The sequence below is a fragment of the Equus caballus genome, chromosome 8 (genome assembly GCF_041296265.1).
Source record: "Equus caballus isolate H_3958 breed thoroughbred chromosome 8, TB-T2T, whole genome shotgun sequence".
NCBI lineage: Eukaryota > Metazoa > Chordata > Mammalia > Perissodactyla > Equidae > Equus > Equus caballus.
The window spans coordinates 102,040,880-102,058,843 of record NC_091691.1 but is presented as its reverse complement, the minus strand read 5'-3'; the positions used below and the strand labels follow the sequence as shown (position 1 = coordinate 102,058,843).

Genomic DNA, 17,964 nt, shown 5'->3' with positions numbered 1-17,964 from the left:
ATCTAGAAGTGTTCTCTCCTGCTAGGCTGCCCCTTTCCTGGTCCTTTGGTGGGAGAGAGCAGGCTTCTGTTGCCTGCTCCTATTGGCATTTCTGGGTTGCCAGCTTCTCCAACTCCCCATTTGGGATGTTTGAGACAAAAAATCCTCCAGGAACTCATCATGGTGTTGTTTCTTGGGTCCTGAGGTCCCTGCTGGTCTGCCCTCTTCTCTCCACCTTTCAGAGTCTTCTCATGTTTGTTTTACATATAATTCCCAGGAGTTTTTATTTTATTTTTATTTTTATTTTTTATTGAGTTATTGATAGGTTACAATCTTGTGAAATTTCAATTGTACATTAATGTTTGTCAGTCATGTTGTAGGTGCACCACTTCACCCTTTGTGCCCACCCCCCACCCCACCTTTCCCCTGGTATCCACTAAACTGTTCTTGGTCCATAATTTTAAATGCCTCATATGAGTGGAGTCATACACAGATTATCCTTCTCTCGCTGGCTTATTTCACTTAACATAATTCTCTCAAGGTCCATCCATGTTATTGCAAATGGAATGATTTTGTTCTGTTTTGCAGCTGAGTAGTATTCCATTGTATATATGTACCACATCTTCTTTATCCATTCGTCTGTTGCTGGACACTTAGGTTGCTTCCACATCTTGGCTATTGTAAACAGTGCTGCAATAAACATTGGGGTGCACAGGACTTTTGGGATTGCTGACTTCAGGCTCTTTGGATAAATACCCAGTAGTGGGATGGCTGGATCGTATGGTAGTTCTATTTTTAGTTTTTTGAGGAATCTCCATACTGTTTTCCATAGTGGCTGCACCAGTTTGCATTCCCACCAGCAGTGTATGAGGGTTCCTTTTTCTCCACAACCTCTCCAACATTTGTTGCTATTAGTTTTAGATATTTTTGTCATTCTAACGGGTGTAAGGTGATATCTTAGTGTAGTTTTGATTTGCATTTCCCTGATGATCAGCGATGATGAGCATCTTTTCATGTGCCTATTGGCCATCATTATATCTTCTTTGGAGAAATGTCTGTTCATGTCTCCAGCCCATTTTTTGATTGGGTTGTTTGATGTTTTGTGATTGAGTTGTGAGAGTTCTTTATATATTAAGGATATTAAGCCTTTGTCAGATATATGACTTGCAAATATTTTTTCCCAGTTAGTGGGTTGTTTTTTTGGTTCAATCCTGTTTTCATTTGCCTTGAAGAAGCTCTTTAATCTGATGAAGTCCCATTTGTTTATTCTTTCTATTGTTTCCCTTCTCTGAGAAGGCATGGTGTCCGAAAAGATCCTTTTAATACTGATGTCAAAGAGTGTACTGCCTACGTTTTCTTCCAGAAGCCTTATGGTTTCAGGTCTCATCTTTAGGTCTTTAATCCATTTTGAGTTTATTTTGGTGAATGGTGAAAAAGAATGGTCAATTTTCATTCTTTTATATATGGTTTCCAGTTTTCCCAGCACCATTTGTTGAAAAGACTTTCTTTTCTCCATTGTATGCCCTCAGCTCCTTTGTCAAAGATAAGCTGTCCATAGATGTGTGGTTTTATTTCTGGGCTTTCAATTTTGTTCCATTGATCTGTGCACCTGTTTTTGTACCAGTACCATGCTGTTTTGATTACTGTAGCTTTGTAGTATGTTTTGAAGTCAGGGATTGTGATGCCTCCCATTTTGTTCTTTTTTCTCAGGATTGCTTTAGCAATTCGGGGTCTTTTGTTGCCCCATATGAATTTTAGGATTCTTTGTTCTAATTCTGTAAAGAATGTCATTGGGATTCTGATTGGGATAGCGTTGAATCTGTAAATTGCTTTAGGTAGAATAGACATTTTAACTATCTTTATTCTTCCAATCCATGTACATGGAATGTCTTTCCATCTCCTTATGTTGTCATCCAATTCTCTCAGAAAGGCCTTGTAATTTTCATTATATAAGTCCTTCACTTCCTTAGTTAAATTTACCCCAAGGTATTTTATTCTTTTTGTTGCGATTGTGAATGGTATTGTATTCTTGAGTTCTTTTTCTGTTGGTTCATTACTGGAGTATAGAAATGCTACTGATTTATGCAGATTGATTTTATACCCTGCAACTTTGCTGTAGTTGTTGATTACTTCTAACAGTTTTCCAATGGATTCTTTGGGGTTTTCTATATATAAGATCATGTCGTCTGCAAACAGCGAGAGTTTCACTTCTTCCTTCATAATTCCCAGGAGTTTTAGTTGTCCTCAGTGGGAGGAACAGAGAAGAGTATGTCTACACCATCTTCCCAGAAGAGGAAGGCCTCCCAAAATTTGGAAAGCAAGCTATAAAATATTTGCTAATCTTGTGATTTGTAATAAAATAAGTTTAAAGAAATTCCACTTGCTCTGGAAACAAGTTGCAATGAAATAAAACCAATGTAGAGTGATTTTTTTCCCCTAAAATAATCACTCAGTTTACTTAAATGATATGTGTTGAGCATCTAGTGTGTCTTCATATTCTAGCTAATACAATATCTTCTAAATTTTTGGAAACTGTGTCTAAAGGGAAGTATGTAAGCAGTCAGATGTTTTGGGTGTCCACTCACTCTGATTTCTTTTCTTTTTTTTTTTTTGAGGAAGATTAGCCCTGAGCTAACATCTGTTGCCAATCTTCCTCTTGTTGCTGAGGAAGATTGGTCCTGAGCTAACATCCATGCCCAACTTCCTCTTCTTGATATGTGGGACGCCTGCCTCAGCATGGCCTGATAAGTGGTGCGTAGGTCCATGCCCATGATCTGAACTCTGCGGCTGCCAAAGCAGAGTGCAGGAAATTAACTGCTACACCATCAGGCTGGCCCCTCTGATTTCTAAACAAATATTTTTTCTAAAATTATTTTTAGAATAATAGCCACTTAAAGTGACTCCAGTCTCTCCAGAATGACTCAGGATTTTAAGAGCAGTCTTCACTTACATTCCGAACAATTCTGAGGGAGCATCCGGGCCTCCATTCCCACAGCAAAACCCACCACCCACCTTTGCCTGGCACCCTGGCTGCTATTAATGGGCAAGGTCTCACTGCAAACTCCTCCGTTTGACCTCTGCCTTTTGGGGGTTCGAAATCAATGAGCCTAGACTAGGGTTAATTTACCTCTAAGTGTTTCTGAAGCACAGACAGTTCTATTGAATAAATGAGGGAAATATTCAACCTGCTCAGAAGAGCAGGCATGAACACATCCAACATAGCTCATAAGTTCATACAGCCAAATAGCTTCTCTTTCTACTGAAAATGCACTTAGCCATCAGGAACCATTTCTTCCCACTCAAGAACTGTTTCTCACTGGTTGTAACTGATTCCTGATGGGAGGCAGGCAAAGTCCAAGGTGAGACGAGACATCTTGTGCCAGAAAGCAAAGAAGAGCTCCAATGTGAATGGACGTGTGTCGAAAGGATGTGGGGCCAGCCTGAAAGGGCTCCTACCGGCAGACTTTGAGAGTCTAAAAACATAATGACTCGACTTATTGTAAATGTGAGTAAAGAGAAGCCTATGCATCTTCAGTGATACAGTAATAAAAGAGAGAAAGAAAAGATGTTTGCCACCATTGGAGGACAAGACCTCAGCCCAGTGCTTGCTACCAGGTCATTGCGAAGGGGAGTGTGGCTTTAAATGGGTACATCCAGTACTCACCCCTTAATCCAGCAGCAGACTTGGCACAGCCATCCTGACAATATGGCCCTTGGATGTGATGCAACGAGTCACCAACAGTCATCTGGCTCTGCCCTAGGTGAGTACAGGTTCTAATCAGATGCCTAGACCCAAGTCCCAGTGTCCAGAGAATGCGCGGGATAGAGAAACACCACTGAGAAACCGGAACGGGGCCATCCTACAGAACAACTGGCTTGGATTCTTCAAAGAGTCAAAGACAAGCCAAAATAAAAGGTGGGAAGAATGTTCTAGAATCTGGGAGTAAAAGAGATTAAGAGACATAACCAAATGAAATGTATAAATCTTGATTAGATTTTTATCCAAAAACCTACAAAAGAGACAGTTTTGGGACAATTGGGAAATATGAATTTGGACCTGATATATTCATTTTTGTTAATTTTCTTAGGTGTTATAATGGTATTGTGGTTATGAAAGACAATGACCTTATTTTTAGGAGATGCATGCTTAACTATTCAGAGATAAAATGTCTTGATTTATGTCAACTACTTCCAAATGGTTCATATATTTCATATATACATAAACACACATTTCATATATATATACACATACATAGGCACAGACAGATGGCTAGGTTTTCACATAGTATTCTTTCAACTTTTCTGTATGTCTGAAATTTTTCACTTAAAAAAAGCTAGAAAAAAACAATTTAAAAAAATCCCAAATCAACAAAACATAATTCTTATGATATTGCTTTCCTCCTCACAAAGCGAGATGCAAAACAATATATAACCTCCATTTTCATTTATCAAAATATTAATAATGGTTATCATGCTTGTGTGATGGCTAACTTTTTGTCAACATGACCAGGTCATGGGGTGCCCAGATATTTGGTGAAACATGATCCTGGGTGTTTCTGTCAGGGTGCTTTGGACAAGGTAATGTTTAATCTGTAGAGTAAAGCAGACTGCCCTCCCTAAAGTGAGAATCTCACATTTTGTGCCTTAACATGAAGGTTTTTTATGATAAATACCATGAAAACCCCACTATAAAACCAAGCCAAGCGACCTCCTCCACCCACCATTCCCGGCCTGACCTCGGCCTCCCTGGTTCTGCCACGTCTGGGCAAGTGTGGCTGCTCCTCGGGCTCCTGTGTTCACATTCATGTTCTTGACCGTCTGCTGTGGGTCGCTCCTGCTTTCCTTTCTCCTCCTGGCCACTCGGTGTAACTGGTCTCTGCCAACTGCCTTTGGACAGACCTGGCACACCTGTGGACACTGGGCCCCAGGCCAAGGGTTCAGCTTTAGTGCATGTGGACCTGCCAGTGTCATACTTCCATTCACACAATCAGTCAGAACTTAACCACACTGGTCTTCACCAAATGGGTCCAATTATATATATATGTATGTATATGTTTACTTTGATTTGTCCGTTATTCACGCATTGACACAGCACACTTTGACCCACTCAGATCTTTTCCTGTCAATGGGATATTCTAGTGAAAGTTTGTATCTCTTAAACTATTGTGGCCAAACAGATTTGGGTTTTGTTCATAAACTCATAGTTCCTGATTTCCCACTTCCCAAACACCATTAACAACGTGAGTGTGGAAAGAAAAATGACAATTAGAATCACAACTGAAATTCCCAACAACCATAACAGTCACATCAAACTGCAGCAGGAGAGATTTAGGTTAGATGGAAAGAAATCCTTAACTAATTACAAGCTGGAGAAACATTGAGAAAAGTTGTACCGTGGTCCCCCTTATCCATGGTTTTGCTTTCCCTGGTTTCAGATCCCCTCGGTCAACTGCAGTCCAAAAATACTAAATGGAAAATTCCAGAAATAAACAATTCCTAAGTTTTAAACGGCACACTGTCTGAGTGGTGTGATGAAATCTCATGCCATTCCACTCTGTCCCCCCTGGACGTGACGCATCCCTTTGTCCAGCAGGTCCACACTGTATAAACTACCTGCCTGTTAGTCACTTAGTAGCCATCTTGGTTATCAGATCCCCTGCCACAGTATTGCAGTGCTCGTGTTCAAGTAATCCTTGTTTTACTTAATAATGGCCCAAAGTACAAAAGGAGTGATGCTGGCAATTTAGATGTGCCAAAGAGAAGGGGAAACTGCTTCCTTTAAGTGAAAAGGTAAAAGTTCTCGACTTATTAAGGAAAGAAAAAAAATCATATGCTGAGGTTACTAAGATCTATGGTAATTTTTATTACAATATATTGCTATAATTGTTCTAATTTATTATTAGTTATTGTTGTTAATCTCTTACTGTGCCTAATTTATAAATGAAACCTTATCATATGTCTGTATGTATAGGAAAAAACATAGCATATACAGGGTTAGGTGCTATCCGTGGTTTCAGTCATCCCCTGGGGGTCTTGGAATGTATCCCCCTAGGATGAGGGGGACTACTGTACAACATCCTTCACTGCCAATTTTTGAGGGAAATTAGGCTTCTAATTTCCCCACTGATTGGGTGGATCCCGGCTCACAGCAGGAAAGCAGATGAGGGAGCAACATCCCAATTCTATATTCCAGCACACTGTTGATCTGCCTTACGATGAGAGGAGTAAAGCCGAGAAGGGATATTTCTTTGAAAACAACACATCTAAATGTGTGAAACTCTTCTAAGACTGCCAGGTGCCATGCACAACAGGATTCTTGCTATCTAGGTGGGAAAATCCAAGGACAGAGTCAGAAGACTAGGATCTTGGCCTCAGCTCTGTGTGCCTAAGGCCAGTTACTTAGCCTCTCGGGGTCTCAGGGTCCAGTCAGTGAATCAAGGGGTCGAATGAGATGATCGCCAGGCCCCTTCCAGATTTAAGGTATAAATTTAAGTCTACAAACACCAGGGAAGAGTGGGAAAGAAGAGAGGCATGGTATTTTGGAAAACAGCAGGAGAGAGTGGGAAGAAGACAGAGGAACACAATAGCAGCAAGGGCTGACGAGGGGAGAGGCCTGGGCAGGTGAAGAGCAGGTGAGGGACACACAGGAGCTGGGTGGGGCTGGCAGACACCCAGTGACCCGAGTCACGAGCATCCCAGCTCACCTCCGGCATCCTGGGACAAAGCCTCTAAGAACAAACACCTCCCCCATGTTCGCTCCTCAGCCACCGTGCTCCTGAGATGAGACCAGTGGGGGAGACAGCCCCGTGGAGGATGAGGTTGGCTGGATTGTGGCCTCGGGAACCCACAGACAAGGATGGGAGGGCTGGTAGACAGCGGACTAGGTTCTCTGGGGGACCCCAAATTCATTATTTTGCAGCCACCCCCAGTCTCCTAACTTAGAACTCCTCAGGGGAGTGCCCACACTCATGAAGCCCGGTTTATCCTTCTGGGCCTTTCCCCAAAGTTCTGCTTTCCTTCCCATTGTTTATCTAATCTCTGAGGAAATCAGTATTTTGGGGGTAACCATATATTAAGATTCTTTAAATGCGATGGTTTAATTTAAAAAGACAGCCTCCAGTTTTCTTTTAGTGGCGGTGCGGAGCGCCTGTGAAATTTCTTACCCTTGGTCTGTTTTCCTGTGTGGGTCCCATCCTGGGTGTCCCTTTTCAAGTGGAGCTGTCTCACAGGGCCTCTGCCAGTGCTCCTCAACCCCTGAAATGACACGTTAAATTCCTCTGTTAGGGCCTGGCTTCTTGACCTTGGTTGGGTACTGAACTTCTTAGAGAATCCAATAAACACAATTCATCGCCTTATAAAATACACATAATCACACATAGAAAATCTTGGGTCAGTCTGGGGTTTTATGGATCCTCTAGAAGCTATGATGGCCAGATGAACACACAGATCCCAGGTTAAGAGCTTCTATTTCAGGAGGAATATTTATATTCACTCCAATTACCAACTAAATTACATCATGATAGTTTTTGTACCTTTTCTCCAAACAACATTCTGACTCTTGTCTATAAAATTTATAGAATCTCTTAAGTGCAGGGTTTTGACAAGACAAATGAAAACATAATAGTTTTCAGCATTTCTTCCTTTTTCTTATCTCCTCTGTCTCCAATTAGCAAATTAGACAGCTACCCAGGGCAGTGCCCTATAAAACGTGAGAACTATTACCTCGAGGCTCATACACAAGGCCCTCACCCCACTTTTGCTGTTTCGGGAAAAGGGTTCTTTCTGGAGACCAACCTGTGTCCTGTGTTCTCATCCCACCCATCTAAAGGATCCTCCCGAAAGTCCTCCCTAATTAGTCCCGTTTCCTGCCTTTCTAATCAGCATATAAACAATACATCCATCCTGGCCAGCCAGCCCATTTCTCACTCCCTCTTGGCAACCTCTTCTCAATGAGAGTCTCCATTCCCACCGCCTCCCCCACGCCCCCACCGCCATGTACTCTCACTGTGATCTGCACCACCTCCCACCCAAGTCTTCTGTCCTAAAAGCACTTGGCCTTTACCAGGTGACGGGACAGCCCATCCTTCTGGAGCCCTGTCATCTCCGCTCAGCTGTCCTGGTCCCTTCACCTTTTCCTGATTCTCCGTCTAAGGCCTGATTGCTTCCAACTTCCTCCAGGGCATCTCTGAGCAATGCATGCCCTGGAGTCAGCTCCCCAGGCCCAGAGCTGTCTCCCAACCACCCACCCCCCCTTAAATGAGATACTCCTGCCTCAATGGAGTTCCTGGAGCAGCAGTCCAAGAGTCTCTGGGACTTAGCCCACCTGCTCACACTCCATTGGGATCCCAGAGTCCTGCAGAACACAGGTGGGCCACAAATCCCCTCCAGGTGACCTCAATGTGGCCCTCACTGAGGCCCTAGGTTTTGTTAACTGATTGACAGACATACAATCATATAGGGTCGGCCTGGGTCTCTTGAGTATAATCCTGTAAGAGGGGTCCTCGGTCTCTCACCTACCCTTCTGTTAGGGTCAGTCTGGATCTCTCACCTGCAGTCCCATCAGAGGGGCCTGGGTCTCCACATCTACCTTCCTGTTCAAAGGGCCTCTGTGTCTCACCTACAATCCTTTTAGGGTCAAACTGGGTCTCTCACCTGCAATCGGCTGAGAGTTTGTAGATTCTCATCAGGCACACCCTCATATATTTAAGTACATCTCTCTGTGGCTTTCCGCCTAAGGTTTTTAAGGAGAATATTATGTTCCAGTACAATTGTAACTGCTAAATCTGTTTCAATGTATAGGCAAGAGGATTATAAATAGTACATTTGTATGCAAATATACTGTCAAATCCATTTTCTTTTCTCTGAACTAGCTATTTACATAAGTATTTTTGCTTCTGGAGCCCAGAGAAGAGAGATTTCCATCCAACCCACCACACTCTATTTAAGTGCTCGGGCTGTGCAGTGGCTGGTGGATAATGGAGGCACCCCTCTGCGTACTGCGGTTTCGAGGCCTGGAGTTTGCAGGAGACATAAACCAGGAAGGAGGGGTAACACTCCCGGGAGTTCTGTCTCTCCTTCCAGCACTTCCCAAATCCATCCTGAGCATCTCTCGCCTCTGATGGTCTCTGGGAGGTAGTGGATGTTCCCTCAGTTTGTCAAGGGACCCCAGGTTGGGGGCCTCAGCAGGCTTGCCCACGCCCTCATCAATTTCTAACACGGTGATGGAGATACATACAACCCACACACAGAAGACTCCTTAACCGCCTAAGTAATTCTGAAGACAGAGAAGTTAGAGAGCTGTCATGCTAAGCTACCAAGTCCCCCGCTGGTGAGGGCTGAGCTCTCTTTGGACTGGGACGCCTTCTGGACTTGAGATGCCGTGGCTCTGGCCCAGACTGGCCCTGGGCGCCCACAGTGAGCAGACGTTTCTACAGGACAGAGCAGGCTGGAACTGCAAGGTATGTAAGGGAGACTTGGTTTGAAATTCTCGAAGATTCCAGTAGTTTTCCCTTCCCCTCCTCTGCCCATCGTGCAGGGGGTGAGGGAGTGCTTCCCTCACGAACCAGTATCCCTGGCATCTGAGAGGTGAGTGGGCTGCAATTGGAGGGCACAGGGGCAGACCAGCCACCAGTCTCTTCCATGTTCCAGCTCCATGACCTCCTGGGGCTCTCTGCTGAGCCTAAAGTCAGGGGTCCCCAGGCTAGTCTCCAGAAGGAGGCCTGAGACTTCCACTGTATCCCCCTAAAAGACCAGCAGAGGCCAACTCGGGCCCCGGCCGGCCCCAGTGAGGGCAGGCCAGCTTCCTCGCAGGCACCACAGAGCCAATCTGTTACCCGAACAGAAAGTGAGCATGAGCCAAAGCAGCTTTTCCAGATAATTGAATTTTTACTTTTTAATCATGACATTTCTTAATTGGTAATTTCTTTTTCAAATCAATTTTATTAAACAAGTGATTAATCATTCCCATACCTTCTGAAACAGAATGTAATGCATGTAATTTAACTTTCCATGGTGAACTGCATGCATAATTGTGAATTAATCACACCGCACTATCAACAACACAGACGTGGAATAACAGGCAGAACAGGCAGACCGTTGGAGACCCTGGGGCTCAATTCTCCAAGAAGACCCTGATCTCAGTCTCATTTCTATGTAGCTGTAACTTCCTCACACCGGAAGTAGCGTGCCTCCAGGATACCTGGGGCTGCCAACTTTCTGCAAAATAAGTCTTCAGTTGAAATCTGAAGCAACTACGTCCACGTGAAGACCTCATGCTCCAGAAATTCTCTCTTTCAGTTTGACTACAGCATTCTTGGGCTTTCCCAGAGCAACAGAACTCCCTGACATTCCTGCTCCCGACACCGACACCGTACCACTTCCTCGCCAGCTCACCTCCTGCCTCTCCACCAGGCTTGGTGCAGACACTTGGGACAAAAGTCCTAACCTTCCTGAGGATTTACTCACAAACCTACAACTTCCCCTTCATGGCCAGCGTCTTTTACTGCAGACGTCCTCTTCAAGTCTAGGGGCATGACATGGCCTTTGAAAGAAAAAGCAGGTTACAGAAGAGCACAGACCAGGTGACTGTGTTTGTACACAGCATTTCTCTCTCTGTGGGTAGATGGATGCATGAAGAAACTTCCAGAAGGAAAGTCATCAACAGGTTGACAGTACATAGGTATGTGCAGTGGAATTTTAGGTGATTTCTATTTTCTTTGTTGAGTTTTTCTCTCTTTTTTTTTTTTAACACAAAAGATACAAGTAATTTTAGTAACTAGAAAAAGGAATAAAACTATTCTAATTTTAGGGGGGAAATCACATCTTTTAGTTTTTTATATGATGAAACTGAAGTCCCATGAGATACAGTATGATACATTGACCTTTGTGTTGGATCCTTGTTGGCATTTAATAGCCTGAGTATTAAAGTTGATGTCAGGGGCCAGCCTGGTGGCACAGCGGTTAAGTGCGCTCGTTCCACTTTGGTGGCCCAGGGTTTGCTGGTTCAGATCCCGGGTGTAGACATGGCACCGCTTGACAAGCCATGCTGTGGTAGGCATCCCACATATACAGTAGAGGAAGACGGGCATGGATGTTAGCTCGGGGCCAGCCTTCCTCAGCAAAAAGAGGAGGATTGGCAGCAGTTAGCTCAGGGCTAATCTTTCTCAAATAAAATAAAATAAAATAAAATAAAACAAAAAAGTTTATGTCGGGGCCGGCTCTGTGGCCAAGTGGTTAAGTTTGCATGCTCCGCTGCAGCGGCCCAGGGTTCGGATCCTGAGCGCGGACATGGCACAGCTCGTCAGGCCACGTTGAGGTGGTGTCCCACATCCCATGACTAGAAGGACCTGCAACTAAGGTATACAACTATGTACGGCGGGGGCGGGGGGGGGGGGGGTGAGGATTGGGAAATAAAGCAGAAAAAAAAAAAAAAAAAGATTGGCGACAGTTGTTAGTCCAGGTGCCAATCTAAAGAAAAAAAAAAAGTTTATGCCAACTGGCAATCAGGGAGTTGGTCAAAACCCCGAGGTCACTAAGCATGCTCTTGTAACTCTCAGGCAATAAAATGCATTTTTGTCCTGGGCAATTCTCTAAGCAACAGTAAAAAGAGCAGAAAAGAGATTTTTGCATATCCACACACCAGTTTATTCTTTGAAAACTGATGATGAACAATATTTTAACGTGTTGCTTTGAAAACAATAATCCTTCAAATCCTAGGATGACAACATTTGCCAACCCTCAAATTTCTTTCTTTTTCCTTTTTTTAACCACAGGATTATATTCAAGAAATTTAACTTTTGAAACAGAAACAATTTTAAAAATCATAAGAGAACTTTGAAGTCTTCTATGCAAATACATCTGAAAACTAGATGACATGGATAATTTCCTCAGGAAACACAGACTACCAAAATTCATCCAATTAGAGTTAGAAGCTTAGGCCAATTTCCATTAAAGAAACCGAGAAAGTTACAAAGGAACGACCCCACAAAAAGTACCAAACCCAGGTAGACTCATAGGACATTGTACCAGACTCCATAAAGACCAAGCAGTCCTGACACCTGCAAATCACTCCAGAGCATTGAAAAGGAAGGGAGCTTCCGAATCCCTTTTATGAAGCAAGTAAACACTGACATTCAAACCAAACACGATCAGTATGAGGAAATAAAACCACAGTCCAATATCATTCTGAATATCAATGCAAAAATTTCAAACAAAATATTATTAAACAGACTCCAATGCCTCTTTAAGAAGAAAAAATGCTATGGTAAAGTAGAATTTATTCCAGGAATGCAAGGTAGGTTCAAGAGTAAGAACTCCATTAACATCATTCCCCATAAAAACAAATCAAAGGGGAAAAAATCAAGTGGTTATCTCCATAGATACCAAGAAAGCCTTTGACAAACACTCAAGGTATTGAGAGATATTTTATTAACTCAACAAACTATCATGTTAAGGACAAAAACCAGTCTCTCATTTAATGGAGAAAAATTAGCAGCATTTCCACTCAGATCTGGAAAAAGGGAAGGACACCCACTGTTTCTGACATTGTTCACACTTTCCTAGAGGTGCTAACCAATGCGATTAGGCAAGAAAACCTATTAGAGGCAGAGAGTGGAAAAAAGAAGTAAAACCATCTCTATTTGCAGATGAGATGATAGTACACTCGGAAACCCAGAGACTCAATGACAGAACTTTCATTTATTAAACAAAAGAATTCAGTAAAGTAGCAGGCTGCAAAAGCAATAGCCTTTCCTATATACAAACAATAGATAGAGGCCATGATGATTGAAAAGTTGACTTACTGGCAACAAAAAAGATTAAATATGCAGGAATAAATTTCACAAGGAATGTGTACAATTTTTACAAGGAAAATTTTAAAACACTCCGGGACACAAAAGTAGAGCTGAACAAGAAGAAAGAGGTCCCCTGTTCTTGGACAGGACAACTCAATGTTACAAAGATGTTTTTCTCCTGAAGTTAATTTATAAATTCAATTCCATTAAAAACAGAGCAAGCTATTTGATGGAGTTAGACACATTGATACTAAAGTTCAAATGTGTACAAATAGCCAGGAACACCCTGAAAAAGAAGGACTATGCGGAGAGGACTAATATAGAAAGAACTCTTAAAAACTGAGGGACAAGGGACCAAAACCCTGTAGATAAATGAGAAAAAAAACATGAATGGGCAATTCACAAAAAAGAGATAAAAATGGCCCTCAAATGTATGGGGAAAAAGTTCTAGCACACTCATAATTAGAGAAGTGCAAATTAAAAGAACACTGAGATATCATTTCTCACCCGTGGGACTGGCAAAAATTCAAAAATCCAGGCACACGGTGTGTTGGTCTGGCTGTGAGGAAACAGCACTCGCCCAGGGTGGGGGTGCGCACGGGGAAGGCCTCTGGAGGGAAGGGGCAACACCCAGCCAATTTAGCACGTGCATCCCACCTCCAGGAGTCGACCCTGAAGACACGCAAAAATAGACAGGCACAGGTTACTCAGTGCAGCATGGTTTGTAACTGGAAACCACCCAAACGGCCATGCAGAGGAGAGTGGCTGAATACGTACGGTGGGTCCACACCGTGGGGTGTGCCGCAGCTGCAGAGAGAAAGAGGAAGGTCTCCATGACCTGACAGAGTGGCTCCAGGGTAGACTGTTAGTGAAAACACAAGCTGCAGAGGAGCTCCTAGAGCACGCTGCACTTCGGGGAGGACAGAGGCACACAAAACACACAGGTGTCGCCTGACTGCACAGAGACGTTTAGGAAGCATCAACCAGAAACTAAAGAGACTTGTGGGGCCAGGCTGGTGGCATAGTGGTTACATTTGTGCGCTCTGCTTCAGTGGCCTGGGATCCGTGGCTTAGCATCCTGGGTGCGGACATACACACCGCTCATCAAGCCACGCTGCGGCTGCATCCCCACAGAGGAGCTAGGAGGACCTACACCTAGGGTACACAACTATGCACTGGGGCTTTGAGGAGGGGAGAAAAGAGGAAGCTTGGCAATAGATGTTAGGTCAGGGCCAATCTTCCTCACCAAAAAAAGCCTGCAAAAAGAAAAAAAAAAAGAGTCTCACAATCCACTTACAAATCATTTAAAATAAATAAATAAATAAATAAAATGAAGAGATTTGTCCCACACAGGGCTGGAAGGTGGAAGGAAGTGCGGTCCGAAGAGGGTGGCAGGGATGAAGACTGGACAGCCTCCTCTCGGTAGCCTTTTGTGTGGCTCTGACTCTTAGAACCATGGTGGTGTTCCACACTCTGTGCCCACGCCACAAAATAAACCAACACCCAAAGGGATAAATGAAAAACAGTAACGTGAGCAGCACACAGATACCCTCACTGAAGGGTGGGAAGACGAGAACTAGCCCGAGGGGCTGAGGGAAACAGTGTTTGAGGGCATGCTGTGAGGTGGCACACAGAAGGAGCTGTGCATAAGAGGCTGCGTCGAGTTAGTAAGTTCTCACAGGCTGAGAACAACATTCTTCTCAAGTGTCACCATCTCGAGAGGCAAAGAAAAACTGGAGAAGCTACAGGCTGCAGGGTACTCAGGAGAAATACAAACCGAATGTGGCGCGGGGTCCTGAACAGGGTCCCCGAACACAGAGTAGTGGGAAGGGCTACGACTTAGTTACTGTATAGGACCGATGTTAACTTTCTGGTTTGGATTCTTGTGTAATCGCCGTGTAAGATGTTAGCATGAGGGGGAGCTGGGTGAAAGATACAGGAAAACTCTGTGCTAATTTTGCAGCTTTTCTGTAAGTCTAAAATAGTTCAAATAAAAAGTTTTTTTAAAAAACGTAACTTTTTCTGCTTAAACCCTGGGGCACTGGAATGAAAAGCACCTTGAGTCTGAATGCAACAAGTTTTACTGAAGCCATCACACCCCCTCCCCCAAATGTTAATGCTGGGATGTCCTCACAGGTAAAACATGCTAGAATGTTCAGCCCACTTCTAGAATAGCCATCAAAATCCTAACAGGGCTTTTTGCAGAAATGGAAAAACTCATCCTAAAATTCATATGGAACATCAGAGACTTTAAACAGCCAAAACAATTTTGAAAAAAGAACAAAGTTGGAGGTCTCAAACTTCCCAATTTCAAAACGTGCTACAAAACTACAGTAACCAAGAGTGTGGCCCTGGCATGGACATACCGATCAGAGGAAGGGAATAGAGGCCCAGAAATAAACTCTCACTTCGATGGTCAGTTGATTTTCGACAAGGGAGCTAAGACCATTCAATGTGGAAAAGACAGTCTTGTCAACAAATGGAGTTGGGAAAGCTGGATGTCTACACGCAAAAGGATGAACTTGAACCCTTACCTCACACCCTATACGAAACTTAACTCAAAATGGATCAACGAACTAAGTTTAAGAGGTAAAAGTATAAAACTCTTAGAAAAAAACAGAGTCAAATCTTCATGACCTTGGATTTGGCAATTCTTAGATATGACATGAAAAGGATACATGAGGAAAGAAAAGACAGATCAGTCATACTTCATTAAAATTAGACTTTTGTGCATTGAAGGACACTCTCAACAGAGTGAAAAGACAACCCACAGAATGGGAGAAAATATTTGCAAATCACATATCTGATAAGGATTTAATATTGAGAATATATAAAGAGCTCCTACAACTCAACAACAAAAAGAGAAACAACCCAGTTTAAAAATGGGCAAAGGACTTGAACAGACATTTCTCCAGAGAAGATACACAAATGGCCAACAAGCACATGACAAGGTGACCAAAATCATTAGCCATTGTGGAAATGCAAATCAAAACCACAGTGAGTTTCCACTTCATATCTACTGGGATAACTATAATAAAAAAGACAGACAATAACAAGTGTTGACAAGAATGTGGAGAAACTGGAACCCTGGTACATTGCTGGTGGGAATGTAAAATGGTGCAGCTGCTGAGGAAAACATTCTGACAATTCCTCAAAAAAATAAACATAGAGTTACCATATGAGCCAGCAATTCACTCCTAAGTATATACTCTAAATAACTGAAAGCAAGGACTCCAACAGATAAATGTAAGCCAGTATTCTCAGCAGCATTATTCACGATAGCCAAAAGGTGGGAGTGTCCATCAACAGATGAACAGATAAACAAAATGTGGTCTATAACCACAACGGGATATTTTTTAGCACAGAGAGAAATGAAGTACTGACACCTGCTACAACATGGATGAAACTTGAAAACATTCTGCTAAGTGAAAAAAGCCAGACACAAAAGGACCGATATTCTAGGAAATATCTAGAACAGGCAAATTTGTGCAGGCAGTAAGTATAAGTTCCCAGGGGCTGGAGGGCAGGGTAAGCACACTTATTGCTTAATGTGCACAGGGTTTCTGTCTGGGGTGATGAAAAGGTTTTGCAAGTAGTATTGATGGTTGCATGACATGGTAAGTGTAGTTAATGCCACTAAACGGTACAACTGAACATGGTTAAAATGGCAAATTCTATGTTTTATGTGGTGGACAGCCTCTGGCTCTGGCCAGCCAGCTGTGCCGGCCTGACCGAGTCCTGAGCTGAGCTCCAAGCCCATCTGTACAGCAGAGCAGAGTGATCACGAGATGCCTCATGACTCATGACGGGCATGACGCTCAACCTGTCAGGCCCTGACGCAGCCCAATCAGAGCAGACACTGTGTAGACCACATGCCCAGTGTGGCGCCGGGTGTGGACAGGCGCCAAGTCCGTCACCGTGATGGGGACGTGCAGGGGGTGCGAGAGGGAGCCCAGGGCTTGGAGCAGCAGCCCTCCCCCTTGGCTTCCAGCTCTGTGACCTGAGCCCCAGCCACACCTATGGGGCCACCTGAAAGGTTCCATGGCTCAGTGAGGCTGTGTGCCAAGTCACAGGGCGGGTGCTCTGCAAGAGCCAGGTCGCAATGCACTGCCCCACGCTGCCATCGGCGGGTTGTGTCCTGGGCCCCTTCCAGGCATCAGCTTGCCCAGAGTCCCTCTGTGGGCTTCTTGCTTGTCCCACGTCCTGTGGGCCTGTGGCCTTGGCCCCCGGCCTCCCCATGTGGCCACGGCTCCTCGCTGGCCTAGAGGACCAAAGGGGAGGAGTCTTGTGCCGGCGCTGCTGCTCCACTGTCCTGTGTGCCCCTCTGCTCCTCTCTTCCTAATTTTCTTTCTTTCACTTCTTGACTATTCACGCATGCCTCAGTTTCTCATTCAATGCACAGAAGGTCGCTGAGCATCTACGCTGGCCAGGCACGTGGCTGGGCCCTGGGCCCCGAGGCTGGACCATGTGTCAGCAGTATGCCCAGCAGCCTGGCCAGGCCTTGGGGCCATGGCTCTTCACAGCTACCTGGGGGGCGGGGGGGGGGGGGTTGTTTCTAACAGCAAGGGCTGCCAGATGCCCACCTCTGGCTACCCCGAAAGGACACTCAAAGCACCCCGAGCCCAGTGCTTGGAAGGAGGATACCTTCTGGACACTTCTTCCAGGAACTGTGTCTGTCTCGGGCACACGAGTTCCTGCAGGCATGAGCTGACTCCGGCACTGCGGTCTCCCGGAGGCAAGGCCACTTCCTGCTTGGGAAAGCCCGCCCCAAGTTCTGCTGCGCCACATGGACCCAGTGCGACTCCTCACGCCCCCTCTGAGGGACTCGTGTGCGGCTGCTTTGACTTTCAGGTTTCCGAAAACAAAATTTTTAGGAGAAATGCTGTTTCCTGGCAGCCATGGGAAACCTTCTCCTTTACTCATGGCTGCGACAGGCACAAATGGGCTGAGAGAGTAAAGCCACGTCCTGCCCTGCAGGGTCGTCAGGTCCTGCAGGCGGAGTCACTGCAGCGGCAGGGACTCATGGCGGTGGGGGGGGGGGTGTCACCGCTCTGGACGTGGGGGAGACCCCCTGCAGAAACAGCAGCATCAGGCGCATATTCTTCTCTAGGAAGTCAGTCCTATGGAGGCACAGGGACATTAGCAGGAAGAAACCTGGCGGAAGTGTCCCAATGGCCATCCCTGCCTCACTGGA

General features: G+C 44.6%; 1 protein-coding gene across 9 annotated transcripts in view; it reads right to left on the bottom strand.

Annotated features, from left to right (window-relative positions):
• KCNG2 (potassium voltage-gated channel modifier subfamily G member 2) overlaps positions 1-17,964 on the bottom strand; it is an 85,041-nt gene that overhangs the window by 52,620 nt on the left and 14,457 nt on the right. For 5 of the 9 annotated variants that reach the window (XM_070275879.1, XM_070275882.1, XM_023648032.2 and 2 more), the window contains one exon: positions 7,143-7,233. The exons of 2 other annotated variants lie outside the window; for them this stretch is intronic. The gene's annotated coding sequence lies outside the window, so the exon portion shown is untranslated. Of the gene's footprint in view, positions 1-3,643; positions 3,737-4,715; positions 4,897-7,142; positions 7,234-17,964 lie in introns of all 9 variants that reach the window. 2 more of the 9 variants (XM_070275884.1, XM_070275885.1) reach the window with 2 other exon arrangements.